This window comes from Mustela nivalis (genome assembly GCF_964662115.1).
Source record: "Mustela nivalis genome assembly, chromosome: 9".
Lineage (NCBI taxonomy): Eukaryota > Metazoa > Chordata > Mammalia > Carnivora > Mustelidae > Mustela > Mustela nivalis.
Window position 1 is genome coordinate 31,372,996 of NC_139028.1, and position 25,164 is coordinate 31,398,159.

Here is a 25,164-nt window from a genome sequence, read left to right on the forward strand (position 1 = left end):
TGGCTGTTTCCCTTTCCTTCAGTAATTCCGGGAGAAGTCACCGCTGACGTCTTTAGCACCATCAGACAGCTCACTTCTCAAATAGACCCTGGCAGGGCTGGTAGAAACCAATTTTCCTACTCCTATAGCTCTTAAAGGATATCTGAACCTCAGGACTCTTCCAGGCTAGATGTAGGAAAGCATTTCAGGAACGTCTCACCTTTCCTTTGCGGTAAGGATTTTCCCAGATCCAGTCCACTGTGAAGCCACAAATCCACTTGTGTCCAGGGTGGGCACAAAACACAGGCCTTCCTGGGTGCCTGGCTCCTTCCCATGAAAAGAGTGTGGGAACAAGAGCCAGGGAATCGCAAGTTTGAAGGGTGTTGGTGCTCTCGTAAAGGACACCGTGTTCTGTAGACTTCTCTGGAGCCAGCTGGGCCACCAGTATTACCGGAATAACTTCAGAGGTGTGCCAGGCATGGAGATTAAAAGAGGATAGGAGGACCTAAGCCAGGATGTTCATGGCACAGGTAATAACTAAAGGCAGCATGGCAGGTGGAAGGAATCCTAGCTTGGGTACGCAGAGTCATGGATTTGAACTCCAGCTCTGTACAGGTGACCTGTGAAAGCCACATAGTCCTTCTGACATGTGTCCTCACCTGTGAAATGGCTGTTAAAATATACTTTCCAAGACTAGAGTGTGTTCTCAGTGCAATCACATATGTGAAGTTCCTAGAACATAGCGATCAAACAATAAATTGTCAGAACTGTTATTATTAGGGTACAAATTTAAATGTGGGTAATAGTTTACCAAGCGTCACACTGACCCAGGCCATTTGGAGTCTCTGCTGTGTGGAGTCAAATGGGCTATACTGGAGACAACATCCAGGTGAAGGCAAAAGCTTGTAGCAAAGTGACAAAGCTTCCCCAGAACATCACTGCCTATGAACCATACATCAAGCCGAAGACTCGGGAAAAGGGAATGTGTTTTTATAGAGGCTTTGCCTAGGACAAAGGCTTTGTCTTGTGACCGCAGCAGAAGCCTTATCTTGCAGAGGTGGAAAGAGAATAGAGGGTACGAGAATGATTCTTCACAAGCCTGCCCAGAGCTATGGCACCTGGAGTGACGCTGTCCTTCTCCAACCATAGACATTGACTAAGCCTTGATCGTTTTACTGAATGTATACACATATGCCCTCTGCAAAGGGTCTTGGCACTGCTAGGGGCTGTCCTGATTGTCCCCACTAGGGCTCTGTGTTCTTCTGTTGAACACGAACAGTGCTACAGAACATCGATATCAGATAAGGCCATTCTGTAATCATGCCTGAACACAGACCAAAACCTGAACATTGTTTAAAAAAGACCCAAGTCCCCCATGTGGGCTATTAGAAGGGATCTGCTGCTTCTTTACAAATAATGACATTAGCTATCCACCAGTCTTCACCCGTTCTAGATGATAAGATTTATTGGCATAATGACTCATAGAATTACTCTGAATTATTGACATCTAACCCAGAGCAAGGTATTGCTTCTTTAAATCTTCCCCAAATCACATAACAAGCCCAGATGCTCTAACTGTGACCTAGCCCCCAGTGAGCCTCCCCACAGTTCGTCATGGTATGTGTCCTCACTAGCTGCAAAAAGCCGATTTGTTACAGTACCAGGGTCTTCTGGAGGTTCTTCAGCTGACACATTGGCACCACTAAAGGACAGAAGAGCACACAGAACAAAAGGTATAACTAAGAAGGTCATAAAGCCATTTTACAGGCCATGTGTTCACTTTATACATTTGTTTGCTTTTGTATCGGATGTGAAGAATCAAGGAAATAACCAAATTTAAATACAAAAAGTCACAAAGAGGAGTTAAAATTTTCAGACACAGGTTTTCAAGTCTCTCTAGCTGTCTTGCTTACCACAACCATTGGTCGCCCTGAGAGAATTACACTCTCACTGCAAAGACCTCTATTTCCACATAGCAGGTGGATTGGGTCCTAGCAGGAAATGTCAAGAGGTGTGAGGTTCCCACGAATTCAGTCTCAGCCTGGGAGCTAGTGAAGCTGGACCCAAAGAAGATGTCTACAGGGTCTTCCTAGCCTTTGCTGACAGTGTGCATTGGTTGTGGAATTGGAAACCTATGTTTTGGAAGCTGGGTGCTTATTCTGTGTATATTTTCAGGATTGTTTCCTTATTATTCTTCATCACTGTTCCTTAAGGTAGTTAGGAACTGCTAGCTTGTCTCAGCTAGGTGGAGAAGGACCAAAAGGAGGCACTTCCTCTATGCCTGGCTCACAGTTTTGAAGAGAAAGCAACACACCCCTGGGAGTGGTGAGGAGCGGTAACAGCAGAATGAGAGAGCACCAGAAGACAAGAGAAACTCAAAACCACACAGGTGGATCTACGTGGTTTCTATTCCAAAGGTTTTCTAAGAATTCTTCTCTTCTAAACTGCAGGGAGTTCAGCTCTTTACCAAGAAGGCATTGCTGTATTGGGTCTGAGTGGACTAAGCCACAGATGACAGAGGAAGTCAAGGTAGAAGTGAAGATCCACAGCTCAGACTGAATGAAGAGAAAGACGAGAGCAGAGCAAAGTCTCCTGAGAGTGGGAAATGGCTATTAAGATGCCATAGAGGACTTCCATACCCTGTACCCTGCTGACGGCCTTGGGAGACCTGTTGCACTCTCCTGTATTCTGTGTGAACAGCGCCCTCTAGAGCACAATGCAAACGGTGCCCCATCGGAGCCCTGAAATTCTGGGGTCTGGAAAGCCTTGGATGTTGGGCCAGGCACAAGAGTATCCTTCACATATATTATAGTGTTGAATTCACATGATAAACCTAGCAGTTGGGGAACAGAGGTTCAGCAAAGTTAAGCAATTTTCCTCAAGGTCACAAAGCAAAAAGCCCAAAGCGCAGAGATCAGAGGAATCTAGCTCTGCCTAACTGAGAAGTCCTTGCTTTTAAGCCGTATGGCATACTCAAAACAGTTACTGAACAAAGGGAAGGCAAACATTTTTTTTGGCACCTACTTACTATGCACCAGCAATGGTGATAAGACAGAGATCCCATAGCAGGCAAGAGCTAGCATGAGACAAAACGTTTTCTGAAGACACAAAACCTGAAAGGATAAGGAGGGTTTGGATTGGTGGGGAGGGGAGAGGTTTCCAGGGACAAGAAGCAGCAGCAAAAGCACTAGAAAAGGGGAGAGAGGAAGAGTGTGTGCAAGGCCCTGGGACCCCCATGGAGAGGGCCCAGAGCCAACTGTACTGGATCCACAGGTACACGTTGGTGGAAAAGGCCATGGGCCCCAAAGTCACAAGAAGGGTCTCATAATGCTGGGAAGAGTTCAGGAAGGGTCACTATGTCAAAATAATTAGGACATGATTGTGGAAGCAGCTGAAGATGTACTGTTAAGCATGGTGCTTTCTCTGGAAACTTCTATAGATTGTCTTGGCTTGAGCCAACTGTTGGTGATGATCTGAAGTAATGGCAATGACATCTTCCATTTGGAGACATTTCCAGATACCTCTAGGGTGCAGTTACATCACCGTCCACAGTCAGAAGTTCATTGACAGTGAGGCTAGTGAGGGGGCATAGGGATCTTCCTCCCCAGTGGAAGAGGAAACCCTGCCAGTGATAGTGAGCTGAGCCTGGGGTCCTCACTGCTCGAGCAGAAAGGCAAAGCACCCAGGCTTTGGAGTTGGTCAGTTCAGCAACACTAATTGAGTGGCCAAGGTCATTCCTGGGCAACAGTGAGGACACAGACAAAGGAAGACACACAGGGGACACTAGAGCTCCACTCTCCCTCCTCCCAACCCCAGACTGGGTACTTAGGTTCAACCTGAAGGCCATGTCTCAGAAAGAAACTTAAATGGCAGGTTCACAAAGAGACAAAAGTCCCTGGCTACGACTTCCCCATTCACATCAGATTCCTTCCCCTTATAATAGTTTATTGTATTCTTTTCTTTGGGGGCGGGGTATAGTTTCTACAGTCATTTCAACCTACACATTTTCTTCTGTGGTGGTTTGGCAGCAATGACCCCGTCCATGCCCTCCATTGCTTTATCCCCGGTGCCAGCCTAGAGTAGATCCTCAAGAAACATTCGTCAAGAAATAAATAGCTCCAGCAAGGTGTGAAAGACTCAAAGTGCTTGGTTCGAAGAAGGGGATATGGGGAGGTGAACAGAACCTAACACTGCTCTCTGTTGGCGGGACTCGGTCTCTGCAGCACTTGGACCAGGCAGATGATTGGGTCTTGTGGCCTTGGGCTCCTCATAACCAAACTCTTATCTGGTTTTGTTCTAGCTTGGGTGGTCTACTGCCTTGTTTACTGAGAAGGCAATGTGAGCATCAAGACCCTTGCTTCTTCTTAAGAGGGTCAGGAGATGACTTTCAAAGCTCCACATTCCACCAAAACTTGCAGTAGCCAACAGAGCTCCCAGGTTTGGGTTTGGAATTTACCAAATTGCCTTTGTCAGGATGCACATAGGATCAGGGTGGAAGCCCATTAGGAAAGACACCTGGTAAAATACAGCAAACGTGTTGTTGACTGAAGAGAGAGGACAGATCCCTAGAGGATCCTGGGTGAAATTTCAGTCAATCTGTCCAAGAAGCAGATGGGATCCCTCTACAAAGGAAAGGGTGGAAGGATCAGTTCTAAGACCCCTCATGTGCACTTTGGTCAGACCTCTTGAGGGTCACTATCCTACCTGTTGAATTCTAGTTTCTTTCTTTTTTTTTTTTTTTTTTAAGATTTTATTTACTTATTTGAGAGAGAGAGAGAGCGCGCGCTCATGCATGAGCAGAGGGGAGGGCCAGAGGGAGAGGGAGAAGCAGATTTCCTGTGGAGCACGGAACCCAATGGGGGGCTCCATCCCAGGACCCCGGGATCATCATCTGAGCCAAAGGCAGACACTTAACCAACTGAGCCACCCAGGCGCCCCTGAATTCTAGTTTCTAATGAACCTGTGACAGAAAATGGAATTAACACAATGACCCAAAGATGTTTCTAGTCTCATGGCCTTTTTATTCTCATGTTTACTCAAAAGAAATTGTGACAGTGCAGACATCTTTGTTCAGGTCTGGATGTATAATCTAGAACCAACATATGGTATTCTCAAAAGATGGTATGTGAACAGAAATCACTTGCATATAGTAAGTCATATTGCTTAGGTGTTAAGATATTAAGTATCTTAAAAAAATATTTTACTGGATTATTTAGAAAGTAAAGAATGATTTTTGCAAATAAAACAATCATCCTCTTCCTTGTTTATCTTATAAAAGTATGTGTTGGGGGAGTTTGTTTGTCTGAAAACTGTGCACATGTACAATGAAATAATTCTTAAATTTCATCTTTGAGCCACTCATCTCAAATGGCACCAGGATTACGTAAAATAATTTAAATGTTTACAAAAAGTTGTATTTGTTATTAGTGCTGGAATCCTGTTATTAGTGTGACCCTTACAGTTCTCCGTGGTTTGGGTTGGTGTTACGTCGACTCAGTCTTTCCAGCCCAGAAACGAATAAATTCCCCATGGACTGGACATACTGAACATACTTCCTTGAGTGTCCCCAACAGGAGATTCCACTTTGTTTTCAAGAGAACATACAGAATTCTGACCCTTGAAAATTTCTAAAATAATGGCCCAATTCAGCTAATGCCTGAGTGATGGCACCCAGAGACTAGAATTCATGATGCCATGCCCGACGTGAAGGGTCTCATGTTGGTGGGATAGCCCAGCTCTCATAGATGATGCAAAAGAGAAGGCACAGAACACTGGGTTCTTGAGTTTGGAGGGAAGCTCTGGATGCCTTCTCATTTCACATTCTTGCTTATGTTTAAGATCCCCTATGAGGGTTGCCTCAAGTGGTTCCCAGGCAGGACTGAAGAAGTGGGTACGTGCGGTTTGGATCTGGAGTCAGTCACTCACATCACTTACATTGCTTACGTCAGTCACTGGGTGCCACCTGACCTATCACTGTGTTCATCTGAGAAATAGGGACATTTGCTTCAATCTTGCAAATGGCTGGAAAGAGCTTTGATGACAACCTGAACATGGAACGTGATCGAGCCCTTAGCATCCTCAGTTTCAGTCCAACTCTAATTTCCTTTCCACTGAGAGTCTGCCACACACTGACAGTCCCTTTGACATTATCATCTGCCTTGCCTTTCACTCTGGGATTCTCTGTGCCAAGCTGCAGGAGCAACACGCTTCCCAGAAAGGTGACGGGAAGGGCAAGGCTCTCAGATAAACCACAGACCAGGAGATTTTCTGGAGAGCCCGTGTTCCTGTTGATTCTACGGCTCTGCCCCAGGGAGCTTCCGAGGGTCAATGATTACCAGCTTTGGCTTGATTCTGCTTAGCCATCGGAGCTGCATTAATGGGACGTCACGTCACCCACACTCCCATGTCCAAGCACTTTCTGGGAAAGCCCTGGAGGCAGAAAGAAGCAGAGCCAGCAGCCTCAGTGACCCGTCATGCCATTCCATAGAGCCGCCCTTGGCCCATGCTGAATTCCCCTCCTCACCGCCCTTGCTGCTAGGCCGAGCCCACCCCAGGCACCCTCTCGGGATGGGCACTGCTGCAGACGCTTCCCACCTGACTCCTCACAAGCCTGATGAGCTGCTCCAGCCGTAGTCTCAAACCGCTCTTGACCAATCCTCACAACTGCCGCTGAAACGAGGAAGCAACAGGAAAGGAGGGACATTTCCCAGACCCAAGGGCCCTGCCAGCGGGACCGGCTTTCTGAGAGGAGGCCCACAGAGCACACAGCCCCCCTGCTGACGCACTTTCTCTCATTCCTGCCATTTCTTTTTATTCAATAGTGTGTGTCACAACCTGGTAAGGTGCAGTGGAACTCCACCGCATTTCCCCTTCTCGGCTCTTCTAGCCTCGTCCACCTGAATCAAAAGAAGCTTCCCTGTCTCAAAAATGGTCATTTAATTTCACTGAGCTGCAGTTTTTCTTAAGAAATCAGTGACGATAATGCCCATTTTATCGTTATGGGGGTTACATGGAAAATGCACAGTGTCCACAGAGACTGGCACACAAATGTTGATACCAGCATTATCTGCAAGCACCAGAAAGTGGAGACCACCCAAAGGCCCATCAGCTCACGAGTCAACAGGCAAGACAAGGCACGGCGGTACAATGAAATATTGCTCAGCCCTGAGAAAGGTATGAAGTACTACAACACGGAAGCGTCTTGGAAGTGTTCTGTGAGGTAGAAGGAGCCAGACGTGGCATTATTCCATCTCTACAAATGTCTACACTAGGCAAATCTGCAGAGAGCAAGTTAGACTGGTAGCTTCTGGAGGGAGGGGAGGAGGGAAAGGGGGAACGCCCGCCAGTAGCTATGACGTTTCTTTGTGCTGTGATGACTGTGTTCTGACATTGTGCGGTAATGGTTGCACAGCTTTGTGAACATGCAAAGCAACCATGATTGTATACTTTAAGTGGAGGACTATATGGTTGGTAATTATACTATAGTATTCAGAAAAAATACCCATGTAAGTGGCCTATTGCCCAGTAGGGACTCAACAAACATCCCTTCTTGTTTTCTGCTTCCTCCTTTGTCCTCCAGCCCCAGCCAGAAGCACTGCGCTAGGCATTTCTTAGGCCCTGGGCTGCATGGGACACCTACTTCCTTCAGCCAGTGGCCACCGCGATTCTGCAGCACCACTGTCTTGTTCTCAAGAGCCCGGAGGTACAGAGAGATTCTTCTGCTTGTCCTCACTCCCATACAGGAAGTCTACCAGAATTTGGAGAGATGTCTCTTCTCCCCACACCTGTGGGTGAAATTCTTCTTTCCAATCCTGCCCAGGTGGTGATCGGTGGAGAGGCTGAGGCAGAATGTGGGTACCTCCCATCCCTACACCTTCCCCTGGGCTCCACAGAACTGAGAACCACCCTTGGTATGACCGTGGCCTGGCAGTTCCAGGGTAAAGGACCATTTTGGCCCGGCCCCTCACACCTCCCAGGCCTGGAGGTCAGGCCAAAGTCATGTGCTTGGGACCCAGATCTGCAGTTCTCCAAAGCAGGCAGGTCCACGGACTTGCAGGCTCTCTGATGGAATGCCTGGAAGTGATCTTGACCTCACACTCTGTGACACCACGGCCCAGCCCCCACGCAGCGCCCCTCCCCCATGCTCACATGTCCCCCATTGCTTGTTCATCCTCTCATGCTCTCCTGGGAGCTCAATTTCACTCTCTCCCTCTCTCTCCTCCTCTCAGTATGTGTTTTATTTTCATTGTTCCTAGCATCTTGTTTCTTACCCACGGCTCTTGTTTTAATCCTAAGCCAGTAAGGGTAATAATCTGAGTCTTATTTATACCGACCTCTGTGGAGACTCAACACTCACTACCTCACAGATAAGCTGGAATCCCATGGGACCCATTAAAGCCCCTCCTCGCTCCCACATCCCTCCCGTATCATTCCTTCCCTCTGCCTCACACACACCAAAGAGAGAGGCTAAAGGGATGTGGAGCATGATTGGATTATTGGCTTGTAGGGGGGAGGTGGTCTTTGGGGCTTCTGTGGTTGTCTGCTGAGGGGACAGCTGTGGGGAGCCTACATTCAGGATCTCAACAGGAAACCACAGAAAACCACCCACTGTGCGTTCCTGGAAGCTGGTCCCTTCCTCTCTCTCTCTCTCTCTCTCTCTCTCTGTCTTTTTTAAAGAGATTTCCTTGCATGCTTCCTTGCTCCTATCAAGATCAAGAAAGAATGTATCAGGCTACCCTGTCTCTATGTTCAGCTGTCTGCCTTAAAAAAAAAAAAAAAAAATCCTCACCTGGACTAATATAGATCATAGGGACCTGCATGATTACACAGACGCAGGACCAAAGCTGATCTTATCAAGTATCATAAATAAATGATGATTTGGAGCGAAGAAAGTGAAGCATAGCCCCTGCCCTGTTAAGAACACTCATTCCTAGGAAAGGAGAGGAGTTCCGTCTACCTGGAGAGTGAGAGCAGGCGCCACAGAGTCTCTGTCCTGGCACCACGTGGTCCTGGGTCAGCCCGAATTCCAGCTCCGTGGAGGACTGGTCTGGGATGGAGTGCCCACCTGCGTTTTTACACAGCTGGTTTCCCAATGCAATCGATTAAGCCTGGAAAACAAAAAAGAAAGAAAAGTCACAATAAAGATCCCAGAGCTCATCGTGAGTTATGTTTGCCTTTTTTTTTCTTTTCTTTTCTTTTCTTTTTTTTTTTCTTTTCTTATCCCTCTTTCTCTCTTTTTGATGTGCCTGTTTTGCTGCTCGGCCAGACCTGACTGATGTACCGTCCCGCCAACACCGCCTTTTTCTGGTTCTTGTCCATCCACATACCCGCCATACTGCCAGTAACTCTCTCCTTTTTCAGTGATGGGTTTTTCCAACATCATTTTAGTCCTGCCGTGATCCATCTTGCTAAGGTTGACCTGAGCTGTGCTGGTCAAGATGGAGAAGACGGGATGGAGGGAAAACCAGGAGCAACGACAAGGAATTGACCTCGGGGCTTGGCACTGACCGAAATGCTGGCCCCCTGGCACCCAGGAGGGACGTGAGGTCCAAGCTGGGGGCAACACGGAGACCGAGGACATCATCGCAGAAAGCTGGTTGGTGGGGTTGGCAAAACAAGGATGAGGTTCGACAGATGTCCTGAAGGTAGTGCGGAGGTGGGCCGGAAGGTGACAGAAACCTAGGCTTGGGCTCTATTTTATCTACTAGTCAACAGAATAAATTAATCCGCTTCTCTGAACCTGAGTGTTCGCCCTAAAAAATGGAACTAGGAATACTTGTTTCACAATAAGAATAGGTAAGAATCCGTGTAAGAACACCCAGCAGAGGGTCCCTCACATTAAAAACTTAATAATGTCAGGTTAGAGGAGGGAGGAGGAGGCCTGATGAAGAGGCAGCCAAAGGTTGAGTCGGTTTGGGGGGAATAATATGAATCCCCACGTCTATATCTGAGCAGGCAGCTAGCTCAAGGACCAGCAGGGCCTCCATGAACTGCGCAGGAAGTGCTGAGGAGGTCATGTAGTCTTGCCTGGGGGAGATGCCAGGCCTGGGTAGGATCCTTCTGCCTCCCTTCCCTCTGTTCTCTCTGGCTCACCGAGCTGGCTCTCCCGCCAGAACCTCTGGGATGGGGAGTAGCTTTAGGCTGCTTTAAAGAGGACTGCTGAGGCCTATTTTTGCAGACCTGAGGCCCAGAGAAGAAGATTTTGTCTATTTTGCTGCTGGAGGAAAGTTAACAAAGGAAGAAAAGGGTGAGGACAAGAAGGAAAAAAAATAAATAAATAAAGATTGCCCATAAATGGATGCAATTCGATTAGCCCATGAAGATGCAATTGTGCCAAACCAATTGAATTTCCTCAGAGGTTAGCCGGACCAGACTTCCAGATCCAGAGGCAGCTGGAGCCCAGGCCTTGGTGATGGCACCTTTCTCTAAAAACTCTTAGCAGGGGTTGAGGACCTGTCACCATTGGATTTGGGGAGGAGGGGAGGTGCATTTTCTCTGTGGAGGACCCAGGCGGCCCGTCTGGGTATGTTCCTCTTGGGTTGAAAATGCCCCCAAAAAATGTTCCTATCACCCTCCTCCTTTTCTTAGCCCCTAATACACCTGTGTTCTAACTGATTTTGTTTAACTGGGGCCTTCCTCAGCTCCATCAATGGTACCACCATCCACTACTTCAACCAAAACCCTATTCAATCTTGACTCTTTTCTTTCTCTCATCCCCACCTCAGCAAGATTCATCCACAGGTCTCGTCCGCTCTCTCGACAGACCATATCCAGAACCTATCTGTCTTCACTCCATCCCCCTTGCTGCCACCTTTGCCCAAATGACATTTAAGTTCATGAGTGGGCTATAGTTTCCCTCTGCTGGTTCTCCCTCCTGCCCGTGGTGCATTCCCCAAATCAGATCACGTTGCTGTCCTGCTGAAGCCTCTTTTGGCTTCCTCGAGGCCCCACATGACTTGAGCTCTGCCCTCCTTCCCAGCCCCACCTCGTATCACAGTCTTTCCATCAAGTCTGCTGCTCCAGCTTGCAATGCTACCTCCTGCCCTCGTCTTTCAGCATGCTGCTCCCTTCTTGGGGAATGCCTTGTTCTGGGTCTTCCCATGTCCAGCTCCTTCCCATCCCTCGACACTCAACTACACCACCCTCCAGCAACAAGACCCCTCAGCGTCCAATCTAAGAGGGCGCCCCCTGCCTCACCAACCTGCCACTCCATTCTGTTTTAGCTTCCTCCCACCTCTTATCACTACAGGTGTCATCTTCTTTGTTGGCTTCTTTATTACGTGTTTACCTCCTGTCTATCTCGCCTTTGCTAGAACATACCCTCCCAGAGAGCAGCCCACCTCACTGTCCTCTGCATCCATAGTGGGAACTCAACAAATATTTCTTGAATGAATGAAAGTCCATGTTCTCCCCTGGCTCAAAGGACAATGTGGTGGACCCATGGGGCTGTGCACGAGAAAGAAAGAGATAGAAAGAAAGGAGAGATTTTCCTCCAAATTACAGCTGAACACATTTTTTATTTGCTCACCTAACTAATGACCAAATAAACATCCAGTGAGGATATGAAAATGACACGTGGTGAATTCAGAAATGCCAATGCCGATCAGTGGCAGGGATGATCATGTGTATTCAGAAGCAACCCGTGCATTTGCGGGCATTATTTTCCTCATTATTTCCTCCTTTCAAAGTTAAGCTTAGATTTTCTGCAGTGCATAGTGGCACATATAGCTCATGTGTTTCGAACCCATTGTGGTCCTTGGAAATGTGGAGAAGAAATGCACGTGGTTTTGAGAACTCATTTACATGCTCAGAAAACCACCCATTTTTAACATAGATTCACTTGGTCTTGGGTTAATGTTTTTATGAGTGCAAAAGCAGCTGAACCACATGCAAAAGCTTGGAGAAACTGAAGATGTGGCCGAAATGGAGAAAGCAGGAGCACAGTGCAGGGGAGCAGTGAGGTGCTGGGCTGGCCCCTGTGGGTGCACAAGGGTAGCTGGAAGCAAGGAGACAGTGTGCATTACTGGCCAAGCACAAGAATCCAAAAAAAGCCCCAGGCCTCCATGGGGTGTACAATCCAAGGCTGAGCCTTGAAAGGAAAGATACAGAGAAGAAGCGTTACCTAAGCCAACCACACACCACCGTACTTTACTGACAATTAGCCACTGTTAGAATGGCACACGATTCTGTGGCTATAGCTGGTGTTTGTTGAATGGATGGAGTGATGAATGAATGAAAACAGGAAGGGGTTGTATCTTTCAATATTATTTAAAGATGAAAGGAGGGGTTCCTGGGCTCCATTGGTTAAGCGGCCAACTCAATCTCAGCTCAGCTCTTGATTTCAGGGTCATGAGTTCTAGCCCAGTGATGGGCTCCATGCTGGGTGTGGAACTTCCTTATAAAGACAAAACAAAAGGATGAATAAAAGTAACTGGCAATTAAGGAAGGCTCCATGATATATTCTTGAATCTAGTTTAGTATGGGGGGTAGTTTTTCCTGTAACCCATGGATCAACAATAGCTAACACTTAGGGACCTTACTACTTTCCAGGCGCTCTCCATGCATACACTCAACAGTTACAACTACTCGATGACATACACAACATCATTGCTATTCCAAGTGTGTGGAGGGGAAAACCAAAGATCAGAGAAGCCAAGCTATTAATCCAAGTTCACAGAGCTAGAAAGTTAGAATTCAGCCTACCATGGTTTCAGCTGCTATATGTGTCCCTTGGGTGTAATTACTGTAAGAAACTCATTAAAATGCATCTCTTCAATGTGACTTTCTTTGGCACAGACAGAAGGCCGGCTGTGTATTCTCTATGTATCTTCATACCAGCTGGGCAGATAGCCTTTCATATATGGTTGGAGGCACACTGCAGGGTTTGATTTTACTGTGCAGGACTCAGGTTGGAAGGTTGAAATTACTGCAGGGAAAAAGGGAATGACACTTGCTAAATACCTACCATGAGCCAGAAACTGGTTTTGCAGAAATTATTTCATTTAATCCTCAGGGTGACCCCATGAAGTAGATATCATTATCTCTATTTTACAAGGGAGGAGGAGAGCTGGAATGAGGACCCCAGCCTTCTAGATCCTTCTACCACAAGTCCCATAAGATTTGGCCCATATGATGCATGAATTCTGATGTCCATGGTAGGAAAGGAAAACCAAAGGGAAGGAAAGGCCTTCCAATTGTTTCCTTTCTTTCTATCCTTCTTGTTTGTTCTTCCTTTTCTTGTTGTTCCTTGTCCCTCTGTTAATAAATACTTATTCAGAGTCTACCATCTGTGTGAGGAACCTGAGATATAATATGGATAAGACTGATATTCAGAGAGGTGGAGAGAGATGGACAGATAATAAAAAGGAACCAAATAATCATGGTAATTATAGATCGTGCTAAGGGTTAAGAAAGCCACAGTAATCGGGGGTGACACTGGCAAGTATCAGTAATCAGGGGGGCATAGGGCACCAAAACTGGGGGGTAACAATGCCAAGATGAGAGAGGAAAGGTCTCACTGGGGCCAAGGGCAAGCTCAAAAGCAGCCTCCTCACGAACCCATCCGGGCCAGCCAGGCTCCCTCGCTCCCAACCAGCACCTGCCCAGGGCACTGCTCAGTGAGTTCTCGAATTTCAGGCAGACTTAGAAAATCTGGAGAGTTCTGAAAGGAGCTGCCTCCAACCTACAATGGGCACAAATCAAGCTTCAGTTCTTCCATCTGTCAAATAATAGTAACAGGCATAGCTATCTCCCGGGGTCACCATACAGATAAAATGATGCTGTGTTTGGGAAAATTCAGATGGATGAGTGACAGACTATATAAAAGTGAGTTTGAACTTAGCCAGAGGGAGCTCAGTTAGACATAAGGAAGAATGTTTGACTGGAAAGATGACATGTGTTGTAGCTGTTTTCCAGTGAAGAGTCTTGCCTATGTTGACAATTTAAAACAGAAGCAGTAACTGTCTGCCTCAGATAAAAGCCGGATACTTCACAGGTGTAGCAGGGAGGGGTGGATATGTGGGGAAATGGGTGCCTTTTAAATGTGGATGTCACCTGCAGAAAGGGAGCGTTTGGGGAACTTGGGAAGCCTCTCTGTTCTCCGTTTGTCAGGGATTCTAGAAGATTCTCTCTTAAGAAAAGTGGCGGTATCACCAGTTGGAACATAGGGCCCGCATCGTCTTGACTAGGAGGCCTAGGGACGCGCAGGTTGGAGGTTTTCACTGCAGGACCAAGAGCTATCAGGATGCAAAGAGAGCAGAAGGGAGGAGACAGTCTGGAGCTGCTCCAGAAAGTGAGAGGCTCTGAAATCCAGGAGTGATGTTGAGGAAAATCCGCAGAGACCGGTTGGGGGGGACCCAGCTCTGCCCTGACCAACTCAGGTGACCAGGCTCCGAGACAGTCATTTCCCTCCCTGAGCCATGGGGGCCACATTGCTGGCCGTGCCTAGAATATTCTGAAAAGCAGAAACATGCTGTGCACAGGAGGATTACTTCTACAGATCCCGGGGTCGGGAGAGTCAGCAGAGCAGAGATGGAAACAGCCTCTCTCTGTCGGGAGCTGCCCCTCCTCTCCGTCCTCGGTCACGGTCACAGGCAGGGCCCCCTGTGGCCGGGCATCTGGTCTGTAGTCAATGATGACACATGCCTGGCTTTTTTCCCCATATCTGCATTTGGAAATGGGCCTTTCTGTGGTCTGGCTGTTGGAGTCCCCGGGGCCCCCTTGCTCACATGGCTAAGCACACAGACAGAACCACTGCAGGCCAGACTCCGTGATGATGAAGAGGTGAGCTGGGGTGGGGGGTTGGAATGGCACCACCGGAGGGGCTGGAGCCCTTAGAACAGAGCAGCCAATATTCGGGAATGAGGAGGCCAAAGCTTTAAGCAGCAGGGCCAAGAGGGGCAGGTGGCAGGGGAGATGGGAGGAAGCCTTGACCTCTTGGCTGCCTGGGGTTAATGGCACCTCTGACGTATTTGCAGCCTCAGGCAGGAAGAGAGCTATAAGACTCATTTATCCTGTGGATCCCGGCAGTCAGAAGAAAGGCTGGAACATGGGGAGGTAGCCAGAAGCAGCTGTCCCTAGGACACGATTACACTGAGTGTCATTAGAAAAACATATCTGTTTCTTGAAGCCACTAGACACAGTGTCACTGGGGATTCGTGTCTGTGGTGCAGGAACATAAGGCAAGAGTCAGAAGCTCATGCTAAGCCCCCTTCCAGGACTCAGGAAGGGAAGAGACTTCCAAGAGCACCAAGACGTGCCCCACTTGTAGGCCAGCAGCCCTTGAACCACCTCCCAGACAGATGGACATGGGTTCCATGATTGCATAAGGACTCCAGGTCTCTCTGAGATCTCTTCCTGGCTTCCAACACCTCTACAGCCCAATCTTCTCCTTGGTATCTACTCAAATTCTGAGGCTGAGATTTCAACCCACGGTCATCTTGTCTTCAGTACGTAGGAGAAAACCAGCCCCTGCTTCTATTGGAAAGCAATTTTAGCCCACCACCCTTGGCCAACCTCAAAGGATGACCCATTTCCCATCTTCACTTCATTGCCACTCTAAGCAGAGTCCCCGGGAGGAATGGGGTCACTTTGTGCCCTGAGTGCTGGATCTCCCCACTTCATATTGCTCTAGGGGCCAGCCTGGACCCAGCACGGAGCCCTCGCCTCCCCTTCTTTCACTGCCACTAGACACTTTAAGAAGCATCTTAGTCCGTAGAAATCCACCAGACGGGAAACACCCAGCCAAAAGAACACGTGAATAAAAAGCTGAATAAAATCCAAATCCTGTGCACGTTTTTCTCCACTTCTCAGCTAGCCTCTTTCCTCAGTGGACTTCATCTCATCAGAGTCTTAACAGCAGTGAGGGTTAGCTTTGGTTCGGGAAGGAAACCTTGACTCTCCCACACAAGGGATCTGCGCAAGGCCAAGGAGCACAGAGAGCCCCAGCCCCTGAAGGGATTCTCAGGCCTGGTTCACGTGAGCACTCTCAGTTAGGACCTCTCAGGGCTTCTCTTCTCCCCATCTGAGAAGATGGAGTAGCTGCGAGAGGAGACCAAGCACTCCATCTCACTCAGGCCACCCTAGAAACAGACTCAGGAAGAGAGACCCATTAGTGAGAAGGTGCCATACTTATGCCCGTCACTCACACCCATCCTTCCAGTGAGACCGAAACTTCGGCAGGATCGGGATTGTGTCTTCACCCTTTAGAAAAGCCCAACACAGCTTGGACTTCCCCAGAGGCCTTCTGAGGTGACCTTTGGACCATTCCTGTGACTTATCTCTGAATCCAGTTTGAGCTCTCTCCTGTATGCATAATTCATCAGCGGTCCAGATCCCTAACAGCATCAGAATACCTTGATCCCTGAAATGGTCGAATGCGCCGTCCAGCACAAAGCTGGGATTACTCTTTTCTCTCTGAACATAATATCACTGGACTTGAACTCCAAGGGACCAAATTTTGGGGAGTCTTTTCCTGGGAGAAGTTAGCAACAGTTATACATGGTTTCCAGATTCTGTCGAGCTCCTCAAGGACAAATGGCAGATCTGGATAGAGCCAGAAAGCTCCCAAGAATTTAATCGAAGGCAGTGAACCATGAGTCTTCCCCTAGGGGTGGTCACCTGAGAGAGCTTTGGTTGTTCTAAGTGCAAAGACAGTATTAACCTTTTGCTTTCGCCTGCATTGTGTTGCATATTTAAATCTGCTCCCTGGGGATATGGCGCCACATTGATACACCCTGGTAAATACAGTTCCTGAACGCAAGCCAAGAAACACTGGTGTTTGTGCAATCGCAAGTGAGAGAGGGTGATGGACCTGGGGAAATTCTAAATAAATGGAAATGTCTGGCGTGTATTTCATAGCATATTCAAGAAGCTTCCTTTAGAAGAATAAGGGGGTGTCATTTGTCTAACTAGACTGCAAAATTTACAAGGCTTGATAACTACAGGATGTAAATATGTGCGCATGCCCACTGAGGTAGACAGTTGCCCCCTGGGAACCGTTTTAGGAAAATAACAACAGGCTTCTTTGAGTGAGAAAGTTACTGACCCAAAACGACATTGAGGGGATTCAGGCTGGTGTTTTCCCTGGGGACTTTGAGCAAGTCCATTTGCTTCTCTAGACCTTAGTTTCTTCTTTTGCACAATGGGTGACCTGGGCTTGATGAACCTTTAGAAGGATTGTTTAAAGTTAATTCCAAGGTTCTGTTTTTTTAAATGTGATGCTGTTGGGTTGAATTTTGCATTAACAGCTCAAGTCCTTAATAAGCATTTCCTGGAGCAACGACTTGGGGTCAATAGTCTTGGACTCTCAATAGTCTTGAAGCTGTCAATCTCTGTATTATTTTTGCTTTTTTCTATTATTTCTATTATTCCTCAAACAGAATCAGAGAGTTTCATGGGTAAGGACAGTGCTCTCTATTTGCTCATAGATTCTGACAAAGAAACAGCAAGGACAGCGACACTTTCTCTGCACGTTCTTCACAATAAGCTCGGCAAGCACGGCTGAAGATCATTCCATCTGGAGTCAATAATGGACTCCTATGAACCCCTTGACCTTAAGGTTATTATCTGATTATTCTTGACTTTTCTAGAGGTCTACCTTCTATACATCTCCATGCTAATTTTTATTTCTTTTTTTTCCTTTTTTTCTTTCTTCCTTCCTTCCTTTCTTTCTTTCTTTCTTTCTTTCTTTCTTTCTTTCTTTCTTTCTTTCTTTCCTCTTTCTTTCAAAGATGTTTGTTGGATGGTTCATCCCATTTTGTTTTCCAGTTTCCACATACTCCCTGCTTGTTCATGAAGATTATGAACTACGTAATCAAGTCAACCACTTTTTTGCTATCTAGAGCAGAGCTAATAATATTCATGAATCTTATAGATCCCAAAAGACAAAGCAGACTGGGGAGGTCTATGTCCTTTCCTCTACGTTTTGGCCTAGGCTAACTTATCATAGTCTAGTACTTTCTTTTCTCAACCCGTAAAATTGGAATAACTTTACTGGCAGGAGATAAAGGTAAACATCCCCTTTGGGCTTTCCCTTAATCCCCTTAACAAGCTGACCATCACTTCCCCTCTGAAAGTGTCCAGTTGGTGTGGGGAAAAGAGAAGGTATTGAGCAGAAGTCTTTAAAACCAATTATTACATTCAACTATCCTCAATTAATTAAGGCAAACTTAGATTTCTGAGCCAATAAATTTATTCCATAGTGACTTGAACCAGCAATGCATGCATATTCTGACATAGTCTTCTTGGGTCTAACGAAAACTAAACTGGAATCTCTTTGAGTCCCTTTCAGGACTCAAGGACTTATTTCAGCTCTAGGGTGAAAGTTCTAGAGTTAAAGTGGCGACCCTAAAGTAGATCAGGACTTAAACCCCACAGTGCCAGTTTTTCCAGATACTACAAACCATGAGACTTCGCCTAACATGTCAAGGCCTATCACCCACCTGCCAAGTGAAAGAACGAGGAATATATGGCTGACACTGAGTCACAGCTCTGCCATTTACTGCCCCTGTGACTTGTTTCTGGTTACTCAGCCCTGAGTTTTTCAGTGGACCCGTAGGGTCATGGGCACCAGGACGTTGACGCCTGGCCCTTGAGGCCATATTGGGCCTGAGATGAGTATCTGGGCCTGATGTAGCATTCTGAAGCTGCAGCAGGATCTCCACTAACCCCAGCATGTCTTACAAACATCATGTTCCATATGACCATGTTTGGAAACGCTCAGGAGACCCTCAGTTCCCTTGCCCTCTTTGTCTTCTTTACCTCCCTGCAAAATGGGACTGAAAATAGCACTTGCTTTCAGGCATAATCCTTAGGAAAGACAACTTAGGATCTGATTCCTTTAAAGTGAGAATACATTTGGACAGTTAATGGTAGGTTCAAGGGCTTCCAACTTTCAGCAGTTCTGTCGTTATTTCTGATATTGTCCCAACTTCGAGTTTCTACAATAAGGAGTGACACATTTCCTGCATGACCTCCTAAGGGGCAACACAGGGGTTCAGCAGGGATCCAGGGCATTGGCGGCATAGGTACCCAGAGAGAAAAAGAGATGCAGGCTCAGTCTGTTGAAAACTCTCCTTCTCCCCAGAGAGCCATGCATTTCAGTGGAGCAGAAAAGCAAATGACCGCTGGCACCTGTCCTACACAGTCAATGACTCCCCATAACATCCGGGAACCATTAGTTCATGTCTCTGTGCCCATGAGACCATAGTGGACGTGTGAAGGAAAATGTCAAGAAAACGCTCTTTTCCATTCTAAGTTTGGCATTTGGACTTTGGGGAAAGTTCGCGAATGAGACCAGGTGACTCTCAGGTTCCTATTTCAGAGCTACGTTTGGTCCTAGCAGCCAATCTGCCACTAAATCTTGTGGGTTCTGCCTCGTAGGAATCTCTTAATGGTTTCCCTGGCCCTGGGCTTACCCACTCCAATACACCTTGCACTTGGCAAACAAAATGACCTTTCTAAAATATAAATATCATCTTATGTGGTCTCCCACTACCTTAGGAAGACTGCCCGAGCCTCTTAGCACCCAACACAAGGTCCCTTCTCACATGCATTCTTTCTGCAGCTTCTCCTGTGTCATTGTTCCTCACCACTCCCTGGACCACCTATCTCCCATTATGCCAGCTTTGTATTCCTTGTATCTTCCGCTCATATGCTCTCTCATGACTCAAGTGCTATTTTCTTGTTCTGGAATGCTTTTCCTCTGCCCCCAGAAGGCCCCTTCCTGCCTACCAAGGGATTTGAGTATCATGTCTCCATGAGGACTTCTTCAGGCAAAGTCCTTCCCATGAATACAGTGATTATGTCATGACTACATTGCTGCACTGCAGTCCCCATTCATGTGTCCTGCTGGAGCGTGATCACCTGTTCCCATGTGTGTACCCTCTCAACTTAAGTGCCATGAGAACTGGGGCTATACAGTGCTTTCCCAGGACCTAGCACAGTTCCTGCAACATCACAGGTGCTCATTATAAGCTTGTTGGAAGGCAAATGAGGACAAAAACCTATATATATATAATACTAATAATATTAATGAGGGTCATATTGAAAAGAAGAAAGGCAATAGTCATCATTAGCATCTTAAACAGTAGAAGCAAGAGGGGTTTGGGTTAAACTCGGGGTCAAACTGCTGAGACAGATAAGCAACCCAATGAAAACTCAATGAGGAGGAATTGGGAAGCATTAAAACCACAGAAGTCACGGGGCAGGTAAAAGGCGAAGCACGGGAGCCAAAGCTGAATCTTTGGAAAATCACTGAGCTGTGAAAAGGTCCAGGGTATATTTGTAACCTAGCATAGAAAAAATGAATTGCTGAGAACAGGAAAGTGACATGCATGAGAAATTCCAAGTTTGGGCTCTGCAGAGCAAAGCATTCTTGGCAGTTACAGTATCTTATATATTAAATTTTTTTAAAAAATCAGAGAAAACCAAATGCCACCAAAGCTCCAAGAACCTTTCGCAAGGAATCCGCTCACTACTTTTCTGGCAGGTTCAGCCCTGCCCCTCAACTCACTTGGGCTGCTTCTTTACACAGAAGAAAATCCATCTTCATGCCTTGAAGTATTTTTTTTAAATGTTTTTTTTTCTGTTGGCTCATACCTTCTCAGATACCCCTACCTCACTCTGCTTTGAAAAACTGAAGCTGACTGAGTTAACACTGTCCCAAGACAGTGCAGAGCAAGACAAAGGAAGCCAAGCCCGTGATTGAAGGGGTCCCAATGGGAGACCTGGATAAAGTCTCGTCTAAAATGGCCCCCTTACCACCATTACCATGTTTTGCTCTATTTTGTACACCCAACTAATGAAAAAGAAATTATTTCCCCAAAGCTTGACTGTGGCAAAAGACACACTTTTTCTGAGCAACTCTGCCTAGAATCTATGTGCCAGAGATGTTGGGAGAAGGGGGCTCTATGCCTGTTCACTCTCGGGCTCACAGAATGCAGAGCATCAGGGAAACGGTTGCTACCCACTGCCACAGAGCATTTGTCACAGCAGAAATTTAGGGAGCTGAGCAAACGCTGAGAAATCCAAATGCATTCACTCACAATCAGGCAATGTTTCATCAAAGACAGAAGCTTCTGGGGGAAGGTAAGCAAAATGTCTCACCAACACAATTCACCCAGATAAGCCTTGCGCCTTTTCCATAATAGATCTTATTAGCACTTTATCCTCTGCCTTCATGATGGAGAAGCTCTGAGGGAGGTTTGCTGTTTTGCAAGTCCCTGAAGCCATGGAAAGGATGCTGTCAGGGACAGAATCCCTGCACATATTTCTGTTACCAAGAAGGGAAAACCATGGAACCAGGCATGGTGGGACCCAAGGCTTCCGCTGTGCTCCAGCTCTGGGCTGAGAAATGGCCAAGGGATGGTGGGAAGAAGCTCACAGTTTGTAATCCAAGTGTGGTCATACAATAGAGAGCATCAAGTGAGCAAATTAAAAACACACTTCGAATCCCCCAGGAGTGGTGGACAGTCTGTCTAGACTTGAGGTATGGAAAAGAGGGTTAAATTTCCCCCCAAATTGACTTGTTTTTTCTACAAAGAGACCAGGCAGACTTTCTCCCCCTTACCTCATGGATTGCCAGAGTAAGTGTAGAGAAGGAAACTCGGTTTGTTGGTCCCCAAGAAAGCAGCCCGACCGTTGATGTGGGCAACACTATGCCTCTCTGGTCCAAGAGTTTGGGTAGCCCGGGTGAGGGTGCTGAGGTCCTGTTGGTTTGTATGAGTCTGTGGGTCAGTTCAGACCGGCTGCCAACTCATTGGTATGCAACAGCTCTCAAAGAACATAGTTTACTTTAGAACTGGATCCAACAAGAGTAGGCGTGGCAGTGGAATGAGCTAGATACACCAGAGGTGTTGAGCTGCCGGGATATTTAAGAAGGATTTGTTTATGGAACCATAGCTTGGAACCAGAAAGCCAGTTTGCCCAACCTAACAGTGTCCCAGGCCAAACGCATGAGGTTGCCCTCATGTCCACGTAGGATACATGCCCCCTGGGTGTGGGCATCGGGGGGTCCTCAAGGTGCCCCTCCAATGTTTTCCTGCTCATGACTCACTCAGTGGCTACAAAAGGTCAGCCTGCCCTGACCTTCTCTTGACCATTCATGCGTCTCCTTGGTCCCAACACAAAGTAAAGCTTTGTAGCAGGGACTTTACAGAACAGACTGGGAGAAACCCCCAGCACTCCCAACTGTGTCTCTTGGGGGCAAATACCTACATCTTCACCCTCTAAGGTCGGTGGTGGGGAGTGAGATAATGTATGTGATGCACTTGGCATTGAGTAAACACTCATGAAAGCCAACATACCCCAAGCATCACTTTTTTTTTTTCCTCCTTCCCATCCCAAACCCTAGGGCCCACCTCCCTCTAGTCTATCCTGAGGGAGAGGAGCTCTTATCTTACCCCTCCTGAGATGCTCTCTGACTGTTCCTCCTTGTTACAGTATCCTCTAAGGACCACCAATCACTTCACTGCTGATCATGCCCCTGGAGCATCCAGTCTCTCTGATGAGCTGTCACTTTGTTTCCAGGGAGGGGTTGGGGGGCTGAGGTTGGTGCTGGATGTGGGTGAGCCACAAATCTCTTCATTGTCTGCCCCTTCTTCTTCAGTCAACACCACACTAGATGGTATGAGGTTTCAGACTTTACTGCAGTCTCAGAGATTAAAAAGAACAGAAGAAGCTGGAGAGCAGCTCCAAAGTTTGGAGGACACATGGTGTGATTCTGATACCCCTCAATTATACAATAGAGATAACACCAGGATTCTCATAAGAGGCATAAAGTGGAAATGAATGCACAATCACATGGAAAAAGGAAATGCTCTTTTCAAACACGTGTAAGTATAATCAGTTGTTAGAGTAAATGGAGAAGAATACAGGAGGTGTCAATCAAGAAGCTTCTAGTGGCAATTCTAGGGGGAGTTGGATGGTGATAGACCTAGTCCAGGGAGCAACACCACAGGAAAAGAACAAGAGGAGAGATTTAAGCTCGTGTTAAATATGCCTTTTCCCCCTTCACAGAAGGTCTCCTGTGGGTACACCAGTTCCCACGGTCGTTCCTTTTTCTCTAGCTTCACCCTTTTCTCCAAAATACCTCCTTTCTCAATCCTCAGCTCTGTGACCTTCTACCTTCTTTTCCAAGGATCCCAACCCAACAGCAGGATAACCTCACAACACTTGGTTCATTGTCACGCCCCCTGCCCACCACCGCCACGCCCCGAGCAGTGCATGTCCTCAAATGTGGGTGTAGAATTCATGAGAGAGCACCTGCAGGCCTGCAAGATCAGGGAGAGGGGTGTCCAAGTCCCAATGACAGAGCACAGCGCCCACCCAGGAAGGCCACTGCTGGCAGAGGGGCTCCTCCAGGAACAGCTTTAGCTGGAAAACTTTCATGCAGCCCTTTAGGAGCTTCCTTAAACTCCAGGACCAGCTAGGATGCTCAGCCTTGCCTCCCTCTCTCTCTCATTCAGAGTCAACCTTGAATTTCCCTCAATGGCTGGCTCTCCTGGCTCCCTTCCTATTTTTCTTCACCTAGGTGTTTCCCCAAATAAGATCTCTGCATCGTTAATCCTATCTTGGTGCCTCTCCTCCGAGGCCCCAGGTTGGCACGTGGTCTTCCACCAGGATGGACAATCTCAGGGGGTTCTGACTCTTCGAGACACCGGGGTAGCATGGGACCATTCAGAAAAAGGACTTTAGGGATGTAATTTCCAGAGCAGGAGGCAATGTTCTGAATCTGAGTGTGAGTTGCGGGTATGCCTTTTACTCCCCCCATTATCCACCGGACAACTTGAAATACCCACATGGGCAAACAGGCACCTCTCAAAGGTAAACATTCATTCTTGATGACAGTATACAACAAACCCCAAACGAGGAAAATAAATGGTTTCTTAAGTGCCTTATTCATCTACAAGGCAAGCACTTCCTGCCCAAAGAAGCCAGAATGTCTTATTATTAGGCAGACCAGGTAATTATCTTACCTCCATCCCCACCCAGTGAGAACGACCCCTTGGGACCCACAGGGAAGGAGAAAGAGGCTGTTGCTAAGCAACAGAGAGGGAAGGGCTGATGCGTTCTTCCATTTCCCCGAATCTTGGTTATAAGATCCAAGTGAGGGTGTTTGACCTGATGGAACGCTGGCTCTCTGGTAAAAGCAACGTGATCCATTTTCTCGATCTCTCCTCCCACAGGCGGTCCTCTTGGAGAAATTCTGCGGCCTTCTTCTTAGCCTGCTGCTTCTCTCACCTCTGCTCCCATGGAGAAGGTCCTCTGCGGTCTGGGGCTCCGTGGCGGGGACACTGCCTCTCCTTTTGCCCTGGCTCTGTGCGATCAGCTGTGCCAACCCTGCAGGGGTTCCCCAACATTTCCTCCTCAAGCCTCCTGGAGCCTCCTGACCTCCGCACCTGAGTTGGAGGCCCAGAGTCCACAGCATGGCTTTCTTTCTTTCTTCCTTTTTTTCTTTTCTTAAGGAGATTTGGAACATTTCAAAGATATTATTCGACTTGTGACTAATATTTCGACAGGAGCAATTTGGAGAGATAATGGTTCTTTAGGGGGGCCAGTCTGATTTAGGGGAAAGCAGATCAGCCCTTCCACCCCACAAAGGGTAGCACCTGACAAGGTCTGAGAGTAAGAAGCTGGGGCACAGAGAAGACGGCAGGGAAAGCAGGCGGGAGTCTGCAACGCGGAACCACATTCGTTTTGGGAGCCGGGAGCGGGCACGTGTGGTGACCAAGGGGAGAGGAGCAACACTGCCAAGGCCAGCTCTCCCTGGTCGGAAGAGAGGAAGCGGGGAGCCCAGAATGGACTGAGCTCCCAGTTTGCGTGGAGGGCTTTACTTTCACCAGCTCGATTCATCCAGAAGCCTTTGGGATAGGCATTATTTTATTTTATCTTCTTTTTAAAGATTTTATTTATTTATTTGAAAGAGAGAGAGAGCATGAGTTTGGGGGGGGGAGGGGCAGACCCCCCGCTGAGTAGCAGGGAGCCCGCCATGGGATTTGATCCCAGGACTCTGAGATCTTGACCTGAGCCGAAGGCAGACGCTTAACAGACTGAGCCACCAGGCACCCTGGGGATAGGCATTATTTTAAACAGTGTACCAACGGAGCAGTGAAGACACTCCTCTCTGGTACACATTTAGTAAGTGGCCAAGTTGGGAGGGGGGGCAAATTCAGGCCAACCTGTGAT

At 47.4% G+C, this 25,164-nt stretch overlaps 1 protein-coding gene across 3 annotated transcripts in view; it reads right to left on the bottom strand.

Annotated features, from left to right (window-relative positions):
- The window catches only part of KCNJ1 (potassium inwardly rectifying channel subfamily J member 1), a 29,696-nt gene extending 7,891 nt beyond the window's left edge, over window positions 1–21,805 (bottom strand). The window contains exons 1-4 of one of the 3 annotated variants that reach the window (XR_014298828.1): window positions 21,548–21,805; window positions 8,936–9,086; window positions 6,574–6,648; window positions 1,430–1,681 (exon numbers count right to left, since the gene is read on the bottom strand). The gene's annotated coding sequence lies outside the window, so the exon portion shown is untranslated. Of the gene's footprint in view, window positions 1–1,429; window positions 1,682–6,573; window positions 6,649–8,935; window positions 9,087–21,547 lie in introns of those variants that run through there. The other 2 variants (XM_082683362.1, XM_082683361.1) reach the window with 2 other exon arrangements.
- Window positions 21,806–25,164: the final 3,359 nt, after the last annotated feature.